General features: G+C 41.1%; 1 pseudogene; it reads right to left on the reverse strand.

The window, feature by feature from the left end:
• Positions 1-258: 258 nt before the first annotated feature.
• Positions 259-804, reverse strand: LOC102836657 (annotated as a pseudogene).
• Between the last annotated feature and the right edge of the window lie 13,024 nt (positions 805-13,828).

The following is a 13,828-nucleotide window of genomic DNA, read 5'->3' on the forward strand; positions in this document are numbered from 1 at the left end:
CTAACCTGCAGCATCAATGCTCAGTCAAGCTGTGAGGCACAGGAAAACAGTATATGGCTACTGCATGCACTGGGTCGGTCACTTCATCCAAGACAGTCACATATGCCAGCCCCAAACATGTCCTCAGAGACTGTAGCTGTTTGCTTTGTGGAGAGATGTTTGGGCTTTTTCCCTTCCTAGATTCTCCTGATTGCTGAAGCCAAACTTGCTACTGTTCCCTGTGAGCCCAAGACAGCTGTTCCTGTGTGTGTGTGTAATTTACTGTTCCACTGCCGCTGACCTGTCCCCAGCCTCTGGCTTCTCAATCTGTGACTCAGGAGGAATCGGATACTGGACCTCTTCTGTGCTGATGGCTACTTTATCTGGCTGGAGCCATCTCTTGAAGTGTTCCAAGGTGCTCTCATCAGGATCAAGATCACCCACAAAGAATTCAGACACTAACTTGTCCTGGAGGAAACGACCCAGCATTCCTACTTGGCCTGCACCAAGGTTCGAAGCATGTCCTTGGATGTCACTTACTGATTTTAACATTTGATTCAGCTCAGTTTCTTTTCTAGAGATGCTAAATATACTTCTGAATTTTGCAAAGGGTCCCAAGGTTGTAGAGATGTCTGGGCAGCAACACCTCCTACCTCCTGCCTCCCTCTGGCCTTTGCTTGCAGGAGAAGAATCCACATAGGAGTCTGGGAAAGCATTGCTGGCACCATCCTCTTGGTCAGGATTTGGCAGACAGGAACAGATTTCAGTCCAGAGATCCAGGCCAGATCTAGTGGCTGTAGAGTCAACACTCTCAAATATTTTCATTAGGAATCCCAACAGCCCGGCCAGCAGCCCCCAAATGTTTGTTTCAGCCCCTTTGCTGGCTGGTAGTAAGGAAGAAATGGGGTGGGACCCATGTGTTACTTTCTTAATGTGAAAAAAAAAATTAAAATAAAAGTGGTATCTGAAGACAACAAAGAAAGAGAGAGGAAAATGTTTCTTGGTCATGTCTAGAAAGATTGTTTGGGTGTTTTACAATTACCAAATGGCAATTCTATATCCTATAGAATGGACAAGTCTTTAGTGTTCTATTCTAAAACAATTCTTTTTTTGTTTTGTTTGTTTGTTTGTTTGTTTTTGCAGTTATTTATGAAACCTATTTAGGGAAGAGCCAAAAAGCCATCAGTGCAGCCAGTTAGCCTATTCAGTTCCAATGCCCATTTTTTGGTTTTGTTTTTTAAAGAAATCAAGTCAATTGTTCCACTAAATCAGCACCATAAAAAAGTAGATCAATAGTCTAGGAGCGGAGGACCCTGGGACCATCAGTGGAGAAGAGCGAAGAGCGGAATCCTACCCAAAGAGGCAGTGAGGCCTGGGATAGAGGCAGAGACGACAACGTCAAGAGATGGTGGGGCTGGGGGCTCGGGATCAGGAGATGGAAAGAGGCTGAGGGCTGTGGTGGTGGTGGTGGGTACAGGTTTACAGGGTACACCCCTTGGTTGGGTGAGGATGCATGGACAGGATGATAACTATGCCAACGAAATGATGGATGATGGAATGAATGTAAAGCTGATGTTCTCCCATATAGACTATCACACAATTCACAATAAAACATTAAAAAAAAAGTAGATCGAGTATTTGGACCTAGGGGTAATTAGATGTCTCTGGGAGGTGTTTTTTATTTAGAATCTTTAGTTAACACAACTTAATATGTGAATTTGATTGTGAAACTATCTGCAAATTTGCTCTGACTAACCAGGAAATGTTCAAGACCACCATAGCGAAAATAAGTGGGGTTTCTCTTACTGTTTGGTTTCCACTATCCCTGGTGTTTTCTCTCTCCTTGTGCACCTGCACTCCCCTGAGCAGAGTCTACCTTGTGTGTTGAAATGGCATTGACTTTGCTGCCTTGTTCTGAAAATGTGATGTCTTTGAGCTCTCTTCCCCTTTATTATGTGTGGGAGAAGAGGCAATACAACATTGCTGAGTTCCCCATAAAACAGTCTACTCTAACCAAGAGTGTGTCCGCAGCAGGCAAAGAGGTTGTAACTGCTCATCTTGGCAGTGCAGCCCTGTGAGAACACAAGCTGAGGGTAAATCAGCACTCTAAGTGAACATTTGCGTTCTATCTCCACAAGATGCTCTAAGATTGGACCCTAGAGAAGAGTTGGAATTGGATGTGGTGGTACAATTGGTACACATGCATTGGGCCTGGGCTTCCAACCCCCCACACAGGGTACCACCCAGGCATTCAATATGGTTCAATCCGTCTGCAAGAGGCTCCGGAATCCCAGACAGTTCTCAAAAGACAGGAGGAGGGGTCTGTGACTGTGGGGAGTGTGGGACTTATTTCTGAAATTCTCCCCCTAATTACACCCAGCTTTTCGTAATCTCCTAGGCATTTCTTCTAAGATCCATGGTATGTCTGATTCTCCTTCCACCCCTACTACCTTTTCCTCCCACCCCTACCACCCTTGTTGTTGTTGCTAAGTGCCATCCAGTTGGTTCCGAGTGACTTTGTATAGGGTCTCCAAGAAGCAACTAGTGGGTTTGAACTGCCAACCTTGTGGTTAGCAGTCCTGTGCTTATCCTACAGCACCATACCAGGACTAAGCCTGTGGCAAATGAGCCAATTCAAACTCATGGGGACCCCACATGGGCCAGAGTAGAACTGTACTCTGTAAGGTTTTCAATGGCTAACTTTTAGGAAATAAATCACCAGGCCTTATTTCTGAGGTACTTTGTTGTTGTTGTTATTGTTAAGTGCTGTTAAGTGGGTTCTGACTCATAGCTACCCTGTCTAGGGTTTCCAAGGAGCAGGTAGTGGATTTGAACTGCTGACCTTTCAGCTTTAGGTGCCTTTTAGTCAGCAGCTGAGTACATGAACCATTTGCCCCAGCCAGGGACTTCCTTAGCTAGGCTGTTGTTGTTAAGTGCCTATTGAGTGGGTTCTGACTCATAGAGACCCAGTATCAGGTTTCTGAGGAGCAATTGGTAGGATGTGTTGTTTTTTAAAAATTCTTTTGCCTTTTTTTCCTCCTGCCCTTTACCTCCTCACAGCTTTCCAATTGGGAAGGGACTCCAAAAAAGCTCATTTTATCTGACTGAAATTATGAGACAACTAGACCTGGGTAGGGGAGCATAGTGGCTCTGTAGGATAAGCACTGGACTATGAATCACAAAGTCAGTGGTTTAGGGCCCCTCCATGGGAAAAAGATGAGGCTGTCTGTTCCTATAAAGATACGCTGCCTAGGAAAGCCTATATACGGTGGCTTTGAGTTGGAACTGACTCATCAGCACTTAATAAGACCAGGACAGCCATGGTAACCTATTGGCAAGCATGCATTCCCTCAGCCAACAGGGCTTCCTGTGTGCCAGGCTCTGTACTTGTAAAGGTAAATTTATAAATAAGAACTTTATTTCTACCTGAAGCAGCTCCAGGGTGAGACAGACGCCAAGGAGATAATTATATACAAGTAATCCTAGGAATTTCAGTTCCAGCATCCATGCATTGAATCGCTTCCATTGGAGGTAATCAGATGGGTGGAGGGGATGAGGACAGAGCTGGGAGTTGAGAACTGACCAGGGAGATGTTATGGATGACAGAGCAGAGATGGAGACATTGTCCCTGGAATCTTGGGGCAAGGAAACTGAGGCAATGTAAACTGGGAGCTGCCCTAGGAAGAAGGGAAGTGGAGCTGAGTATCAGAGAGGCTAACAGCAAGAGACTGGTATAAAGATGGCCTGGGCAGAGCAAAGTCTAAACAGCCTCATGTGTAAAAGAGGAGGGAGTTGAAATATTTGTTCATAGCTAAACTTCTTCATTATCCAAGCTATTTTGAATTAGTGAGAGCTGACAATCAGGAATCTAGATATAAAATCAGAAAAGCTTTGAACATTTGGGTGGAGAAGCAGATAGAAAAGTGAATTTCTTTTATTGAGCCTACTCACTGAAAGAAAGTAAAATGTTCAGATTTAAATAATTCATTGAAACAGCAAAGGAAGAGAGAGCCTAAAGATCTCTCTCCAGACTAATGGAGGTTAATCATATAGTATATATGCTTACCGATTCAGAATGTGTAAAATGCTGCTAATATTTTCTTTAGCTAACATGCTATCTTAATCTATTTTAGTGAATGCAATAAACAATGTAATAGAGTCACATATAACCTCCACTCCATTTTTTTAACAAGGTATTAACACAGAAAATCCTGGAGAGTGATGTCAGGTGCGTACATTAAAAAACAAAGAAGTACTAGCCCATTTTGACCTGGGGGATTCAGGAGGGTTTTTCAAGGAGCTGACTTTTCAGCTGAGTCCTGAAAGACAAGATGGTATTAGTCAAGTGACTAAGGAGACTGACAAAGCCCTTCTTGTGAATTTCATAAAACCATTCTGCCCTTATCTGGTCCTGTTACCAATCTTAGACAGAGTCGCATAGGAGTGTCAGAGACATAGCAGTAATAAAACCAAGTATCATTTGTACAGTGCTTTAAAAGTTACAGAATACCGCCACCTATATAAATCTCATCTAAGTCTCATAAAATCCTGTGAGGTAGATATTAAGAACCTGATATATAAATAAGGAAACTGAGGCTACAGCAAGCTGAGGGACTTGCTTAAAATCATGCAGGTAGTTAAGTGATGAGGAGCTCTGGTAACGTAGTGGTTACAAGTTGGACTGCTAATCTCACGGTCAGCAGTTTGAAGCTACCAGTTGTTCCGTGGGAGAAAAGTGAGGCTTTCTGCTCCTGCAAAGATGTACAGCCTTGGAAATCCTATACAGGATTCCTATAAGTCAGAACCGATTCCACAGCACTTAAATACAACCACCACCCAGTTAAGTGATGGAGCCAGCATTTCCCCTAGATCTTCTGATGTTCAAACCTGAATTCTGTTAATATTGGATTTCTACTACCCTGTGCACGTCAGAAAGAATACACCATATCAGCATTTGTGTGCACTGTTGTGATCAAAAGGGGACTAGATACTATTTGGAACTATTTTAGAACGGAAAAAACATTATTTGAAATCTTAAAAAAAAAAAAATTTTTTTTTTGACGCAGATCACTCCAATAAATGATGATAAACAAGCTAAGTGTGGAAAGAGACAGGGCCAAAGCCAGCATTACTTATCAGTTAAACCCACTTTTACAAACCACCGACAAGGAAAAGTAAGGAGAGCATCAGAAATCGATAGCCCCATTTTAGTGTTATCTGTCTTTAAGTGAGACACAGCAATGACTCATCCAACATGTGATGTCAGGCCAAGCAGCTTACAAGGGACAAAAAAAAAAAAAATGGTACCTTTGGGAAGAGTTGGAAAAGGAATTATAAATTTGAACATATCACATCCTGCTAACTCATTTCTTTGGATGGAGATCAAAGAAATGTAAGGGGCCTTCCTGGAACTCTGAGGAATCTGGATTCTTCCTTAAGTCTCAGAGGATGATAGAGTATGCATCACCCCAATAGTGAGCCAAGGCCTTTTACAAATCACTGACAACAAACGGAAACTAGAAGAACGGTCTAAGTCAGCACAGCTCTGAAATCTTCAAAGAATCTCGCCTTACAATGTGGGGAACATGGTGGCTCCATACAATAAGCACTGGACTGCAAACCACAAGGTCAGCAGTTTGAGCCCATGAGCAGCTTCATGGGTGAAAGATGAGGTTTTCTGCTCCAGCAAAGAGTTAAAGCCTCAGAAATGTTATACAGGGTTGTTATGAGTCAGAATCAACTCAACAGCACTTAACAACAACAAACACAATCTAAGTGCCCGCCCTATGCACAGAATTCCTCTTTTTTTTTCTCATATGTTCTCTTCTTGATTTAGTATTGATGGCAGGACTAATGTGCTGTTGCTATTGGCAGACAGGACTGGCTGCTCTATCACAGAACTGATGTTCAGCGAGGTTTAACTTAACCAAGAACTTTCTAGAGCCACATAACAAAAGATCTTGTTTTGTTTTATTCTGCTTCTTTTTGTTACCATGTTTTGAGGGAAGGAAGGTTCATTCAATAATATTCATGAGTTCTTCCCCTAAATTATAAAAAAATTGTGATGCATATTATTTTTCAGGGTATTGTTTTCTCCCCACAGAATCACATAAAGCTCATGAAAGACAAGAGATTGTAATACGGGCTTTGAAATTCCAGTTGGCCAGAGAAACTGGTTCAAAGGATATGTGCACAATGCTGGGTTTATAGCTAAATTTATTGTGAGTTCTGAGGCTGGATCTTCCAGATACACAGAGCCATGGGAAGGAGGAACTTGGGATTGGGTCCTTTGCCTTCTCAGCATGAACCAAGTCATTGCTGGCTCCCAGTGTTTCTCCCATTTGTAAAGTTGCTGCAAAGCCACAGCAATTGAACTGCTGGCATTTAACAACAACAACATAACTGTTGTTATTGCTCTCACTAAGTACTGTTGAGTCGGTTCTGATTCATAGCAAACCTATATAGGGTTTCTGAGGAGCAGCTGGTAGATTTGAACTGTCCACCTGTGGTTCTCAGTCCAGTGCTGATCCTACAGGGTCACACCACGCACTGAGAACTCCATTATTGCCTGTGAACCCCATGCTTTCACTGTGCCTGTGTGCTGGCAGGCCAGATCAACCAGGGACTGTAACCACTGGCCACATGGCTCCTTACTTCCTAAGATGGGTCTTGAAGAGATATGAAATAGCCAATTTTCTTTTGAAATTCATTTTTTCTTTTTATTTAGAAATGGGTAACCCCACTCATGACTGTGGCTTAGGAGACTGGGAGTGATTCATCTCCACTGTAAACTGAAATGTTTTATAGGATATGAGATACAACAAGAAAACCCTAGATTATTTATTATCTTTTACTTTACTCGATTTTTTTTTTTTTAATACAAAGGTTAGCTATACTTTTGTAACCAATCAGTGAGGAAGCTGACATTTGACAGTTGTGTCTTCCCTGCATTCCCCTAACCCCTCACCTGTGGTAAGGTGTGTTACAGTCTGGTGTGTGTCCTTTCATATCTTTCTCAAAACATATACACACACATTCCAACACACATACACAGACGCAGGAGAGCCCACAGTGGCACTGTGGGACAAAGCACTAGACCGTAAGATTGTTCTGCACCACAAGGTCGGAGGTTGAAACTCACCAACCACTCCTTGAAAACACTATACAGGGTCACTGTGTGTCAGAACCAACTCAATGACACTCAACAAACAACATGGGTTTCTCCAGCCTTCTTAGTTTGAGATGGAGGTCTAAGCATGTTGCTTCATCCTATGCAATTTATTGTGCTCAGCATTTCTGGAGTGACCATTACCTAACTCCCTCGGTTTGGAAGTAGGGTGAGGAACAGTGGAGGAGAGACTCAGCTCAGGAGGATGGGCTTTCTGGAAAAGGTTCTGTCGACTTCCTGAGACACCATCACATGAACCCTGATCTGAGCTGGCTGAGGGTGTAAGGAAGGACACACTGGGATACCTGTGTAGGCTCTGGGGGAAAGCAGGCCCTGGAGACTTCCAGGTTGTTAGTTGTTGTTCCAGGTTGATAGTTGGTTCCAGAATATTCTGTGACTGAGCCTCCAGTGAGTGGATTATTCAGGACTCTTCTTTCTCCTCAGCCTCCTGCTGAGGACAGTGTCAGGCCTCATTAACACTTCCACTAGAGACAAGTCCTTGCCGGGAGAAGAGGTGAGAGCAGTCAATTTTGCCACTCATTAGCAACTATGGACAGATAGTAGTGGTAAGATTGAACCAATCCGCAAAATGAGAGTTTGCTCCCCCCGAGGGCACAGTTATCCATTCTAGTCCTTTTGCCAATAGCAGGTCACCCAGAGTTGACTATGTGGGTCTCAGAGCAATGAGTAAGACAATATGTCTTGAAGTATTAGTTACTTTCTATAATAACTCAGTAAGTCACCAATATTGTGATCCTCAATTTAATGGTGAATCTGCAGGAAGAAAAAGAACTCTTGTTAAACAGATACCACACCATTCTAGCTGTGCTCTTGTTCTGGTCTAAAGGCTAAGGGTTTGTTTGGAAACAGTTTTGTAGGACAGTAGTTTGTTCACATGTCCCACACGACAGATTAGCCTGACTCCAGATTTGTATAATGCCAGGGGACTTCAAAAAGGTTGTGGAAAAATTCATCATCTTTCAGATCCATTTTCCATGAGTTTTGCAGCCCCTCCTGTTTTACAGTTGCGAGGCATCGTCACAAGTCCTTAAATTCTCATGACAACTCTCAGGATGGTACTTTTCTCATCTCCATTTTACTGATAAACTGAAGATTATAGAAGTTAATTGAGTTACCTAAGATCATATGGCATTGTAGGATATATACTGGATTGCTAAGTCAGTGGTTCAAACCCACCAGCCACTCCTCGGAAACCCTAGACAGAGTTGTTATGAGTTGGAACTGACTCCACAGCACCATATAGCAACAGCAATAAGATTATCTCAAGTTCAGCATGCTTTTCCTAACACAAAGTATGCAGTGGGCACTTTAAAAAGATGAAGAGGTAATTGTTTTTATTAAGTTTTGGCCCTGGAGAACACATCTCTTTAGAATCCATGTGACAGAATGAGATGGACAGTCACTACTTTACTGCACATCCAAACAGTTTAATTGCAGACGTGTAATTGAATTAGGAGTCCTGGTGTGGCGCTGTGGGCTAATGCGTCAGACTGCAAAGCCATTTGAACTGCAAGGTCGGTAGTTCAAGCTCACCAGCTGCTCCTTGGAAACCCTATACAGGGTCGCTATGGGTCGGAATCGACTCAACGGCATTTAACAACAGCAGTTGAATTATGAGTAGACCTAACCACTTTTCCAGACCATTTTTTGTTTGAAAGAACGACAAACAAACACTGGCTGTTTAAATGTAAGCCTTTGGAAGACATTTTCTCAAATGAATATTGTCACTTCAAAAAACAACTTACAGTATTTATTGCCATGACAAAATGCAAGCTTTGATGCAGAAATTAGGATTATGGATCACCGTGAATTTGGCAGCTTTCATCAGATAGGTGGTGACATTGGCAAATGTGAACTTTTGATATTGTTTATTGTCATATGCCAACTTTAGAAGTTCTGCATTACTTGGTAAAGCAAAATTTTCCAAATGATGCAAAGGTATGCATAGCTAAAAATCCATTCTCTGTAAGAGACAGCAGTTTATTTTAATGTAAGAATACAAAGTTTATTAATGTGGTTTGAGTCTTCATTTTAGCTAATCTTTAAGAAACTACCATATGTCACATTTTGGTGTAGTATCAAAAGAGATGTATACACAGTTACCTGAAATGGTATTAAAATCTTCCTTTTCTTTTTAACCCAAAAATATCCCCTGAAGTCTTAAAACTAAACTGTATAGCTTAACTGGAATGTCTTTCTGAGCATTTTGCTCTTTTAAGAACTGTATGGGATAAAATTCACAACAGGAACTCAAAAGATTAAGTAGAAACCTATGGGGCAGTAAGTTTGTCAATGGGAGAGGAAAAATTCAGAAAGCAGGGTGAGAATGCTGTACAACTCAACGAATAATCAATGTTTCTAACTGTACATGTAGAAAATTGGTGTATGTTTTACTGTAATTTTTTCAAACAAAATAAAATTGTTGTAAGTTTTCTTTTTAATTAAAAAAAATATATAGATGAAAGAAAGGATTGATGAAATGGGAAGTGAAGGTAACGCAAAGAAAATCAGAGCCTCTAAAGGCAGATACTGAACTCCTGATGTGGCACTTGACTGCAAACCACAAGGTCAGTGGTTCAAACCCATCAACTGCCCCTCAGAAACCCTGTCCGGGTCAATATGAGTCGGAGCTGACTCAACAGCACTTAACAACAACAGCAACAAAAGTGCCTATTAAACTTTAGTGAGACTAGTAATCCAAGAGCCTCGGTAGCGTGTGTAATGGACTAAATTAGGCAGGAATGAGTTTGCTTTCTTATCGTGCCATTTATTGTGCTCTGTGTTTCTGGAGTAATAACTACCCAACTCCCTAGGGGACTTAGGATGAGGACTAGTGGAAGAGAGACTGGCCTATTATTAGTTCTTTATAAAAACTTTAATTTGGAGATTCTTCACAAACCGTAACCAGTTACCACTGAGTTCACGCTGATTCATGGTGATCTCCTTGTATGTCGGAGAACAGCTGTGCTCTGTAGGTTTTCAATGACTGAGTTTGGGGAGATAAATCACCAGGCCTTTCTTGCTAGTGCCTCTAGGTGGATCAAACCTCCAACTTTTGGTCAGCAACCAACCAAGTTAGCCATTTGCACCACGTAAATTAGTTGGGCTACTTTCTTTTCTGGTGGAGTAAAATGCGGATTTCAACATATTTTCCTCAGAGTTTTTGTCTACTAGCTATGTTTTGTTTTGTGTTGTTTTTGTTATTTTGAACTCATTGAATTGCAGTCAGTTCCTCTCAAAGTAGTCATTTGTTGTTTGTTAACTGATCACTTTTCATATATATAAAAAAAGTTGTTGTTAAATAATGAATTGAAATTTCCCGTAATTTAAAACAACTACATCATTAGAAATTTTGCAATTTTGGAAATTAAATTGACTTCTTTTGTTATTCATCTCCCCATCTTTGCTAACTAACAGAGCCATTATTCTAAACTGGTAATTAGGGAGCAAAGGACTGGTAAAGACTGTTAGAAACCATGTATCAATCCATCTCCTCTGGGGTTTTCCTCTTTTTCGCTGACCTTCAACTTTTGGAAATGAGCAAAAATAACTATGCCAAGTGATTGGAAGAGATCCATATTGTGTCCATTCCAAAGAGAGATTACCCAACAGAATGATGAAATCATCGGACCATATCAGTAATATTGCATGCAAATAAAATTTTGCTAAAGAGAATTTTAAAACGCTGCAACCCTACATTGACAGGGAACTGCCAGAAGTTCAAGCCGGATTCAGACTAGGACTTGGAACAAGGGATATCATGCTGGCATCCGATGGCTCTTGACTGAAGGCAGAGAAGACCAGAAAGATATTTACCTGTGCTTTATTGATTATGAAAAGGCTTTCAATTGTGTTGCTCATGACAAACTATGGACAACATTGTTGAGAAAAAGTATTCCAGAACACTTAATTGTGTGGTCATTCAAAAAGAACAAGGGGACACTGAATGGTATAAAATTAGGAATGGTGTACATCAGGGTTGTATTCTTTCACCATACTTATTCAATCTGTGTGCTAAACAAATAATCTGAGAAGCTGGATTATAGGAAGAAGAATGTGGAGGAAGACTCTTTAACAACGTGTGATATGCAAAAGATACAACCTTGCTGGATGAAATGGAAGAGAACTTAAAATACTTACTGATGAAGATCAAAGACCACAGCTTTCAGTATGGGTTGCACCTCAAGAAAACAAAAACTCTCACCACTGGACCAATAAATAACATCATGATAAAAGGAGAAAAGATAGAAGTCATCAAAGGCTTCACCCTTCCTCTGACCCACCACCAACACTCATGGAAGTAGCAGTCAAGAAATCAAACAATGCTGATACAATTTGATGAATCTGACCTATGCTTATGCAGTAGCTCAAAAAAGGGAACAAATCTTTACAGTGAAGATCACTCCCACACCCTTGATACACAGGGTAGACAGAGATGGACAAATTGGACATTGGCTACCCAAAATGGGGGTGTGTGGGGGCTACAAAGGCAATAAGTGACTGGCTTACAAGTTTTCAAGAGGTAGCCTAGATCCAGAGGGTGTGGAGGAAAGTAGAATCTCCACTGAGTAGTATCCAATTTGTCTGGGCAGGGCTGATGTAAGGAGATGGGGATAGCACTCATGTGGCACAATAGTGAATAATTGCTATCAGGACTGACTGTGAGGGTTGGAATTGTAAAGGTAGACGCTTTGTAGCAAAAAGAGGGGAGTGGTTGACTTTACAGTCCAGGAGCAGAGATCTCTGGGACCATCAATGGAGAAGAGCAGAGTGCAGGACCCTACCCAGAGAAACAGTGATGCCAGAGATGGAGGCAGAGACGATGATGATGCAGACAACATTGTGGAGAATAAGTATTTCAGAACACTGAATTGTGTGGTCATTCAAACGGAGCAGCTGGGGACTCTAGACAAAGAGAGGGAGAGGGGCTGTGTGCTGACAACCGGTGGGCAGGCTTGCAGGGTACACACTTTGGTTGGTTGATGATGCATGAAGGGGATTATAACCATGACAATGAAATGATATATAATAGGATGAATGTAAAGCTAATGTTCTCCCATGTAAACTGTCACCTAATTCACAATAAAATATTTAAAAAACAAAAGAAATCAAACAATGTATTTATTTATATGCATTAGGAATATCTGCTGCACAGACTCCATCTGACTCTTAAGGGCAAGTAGGGAATGTGGTGCCTTCCTATGATTAATACTGGACTGCAAACCACAAGGCCAGCAGTTGCTGCATAAGAGAAAAACGATGATTTCTGTTCCTGCAAAGATTTACAGCCTTGGAAACCCTATATAGGGTCGCTATGTGTCAGAACCAACTTGATGGCACTTAATAGCAACAACAAGAAAAAGTAAGAATGTGACTGTGTGAAACTTGTTATCAACAAGGGGTAGATGGGGTTGGTAAAAAGCAATGTTTTTCTGAGTATACTCTTTTATCTAGTTTTGATTTTGTAAATATGCTATTGTTATACTTATTTGTAATATAATTAACTGATGAAGGATGTGTGGGGGGAGGAACTAACATTGAATTCAGACAGAAATTGGTTGGTTGGTTATGTGTCGTGGAGTTGGTTCTGACTTATAGTGACCCTGTACAGGGTTTCTGACGCTGTAAATCTTTACAGGATCAGAAAGCCTCATCTTTCTCCCGTGGAACAGCTGGTAGTTTCTGACTGTTGACCTTGAGGTTCACAGCCCGAGCTCCTTTCAGACAGAAATAGTGACTAAGAAAAAAATAAAGAGCTAAATCAATTAGCTTAAGTGCAGTACTTATGCTATATACCTGTAGCTGACACCAAAAATATTTACAAACCAAACTTGAACTAAAAATGAATAGATTTGTTGTTGGAAGTTGTATAGATATAATAATTCTGAAATAATTTTATATGTATTATAGAATTAATCAGAAAAAATAATGTTTTTTGATCTGGAGAAGTAGCGAAGGCAAAGCAAAATCCTGGAAGGCTGGATTTTGGAATTAGTAGTGTCTCCTGACTCTGTTCACAGAAAGCACAGGGCATTCCAGGAGCAAGCAATGAGCACAGATCGTGATTTCTGAATACCATTTCTCAGGAAAAGAAGCCAGGGCTCCTTGAATAAATGGCTGATCCCATGGCTGGGCAGAGCAAGAACAAGAGCATCTTGTTCTTGAATGTAAGGAAGTACTTATCAAATGATGAAAGCTTACAGCAAGAACACAGGAAACAGTGTGAATAGATTCTGACTGGCCAAATGTGTGACAATTTGAGTATCAAATTGAATAATCATGTTGTTGTTGTTAAGTGAAGAATGATAGTAATGGATTATTAGAATTCATGATAAATGAGATCTCATTAATTCATTTTTATACTAAATATATAAAGGAAAGGGTAAGGCTCTACTTTAGAATAGAAGCCAACTAACAAATGGAGAATCAGTGATGCAGTTAGAATATCAACATTTTGCAACATCATGGTGAGGGTGGTGGTTGTGTGCCATCAAGTTGGTTCTGACTCATAGCAACCCTATACAGGGTTTCCAGGACTGTAAATCTTTATGGAAGGAAAAAGCCTCATCTTTCTCCAGAGGAGCAGCTGGTGGATTCAAACTACTGTTCTTACAATCAGCAGCCCAATGCATAACCCACTGCGCCACCAAGTGCAACATC

This window comes from Chrysochloris asiatica, unplaced genomic scaffold (genome assembly GCF_000296735.1).
Source record: "Chrysochloris asiatica unplaced genomic scaffold, ChrAsi1.0 scaffold00027, whole genome shotgun sequence".
NCBI classification, from domain to species: Eukaryota; Metazoa; Chordata; class Mammalia; order Afrosoricida; family Chrysochloridae; genus Chrysochloris; species Chrysochloris asiatica.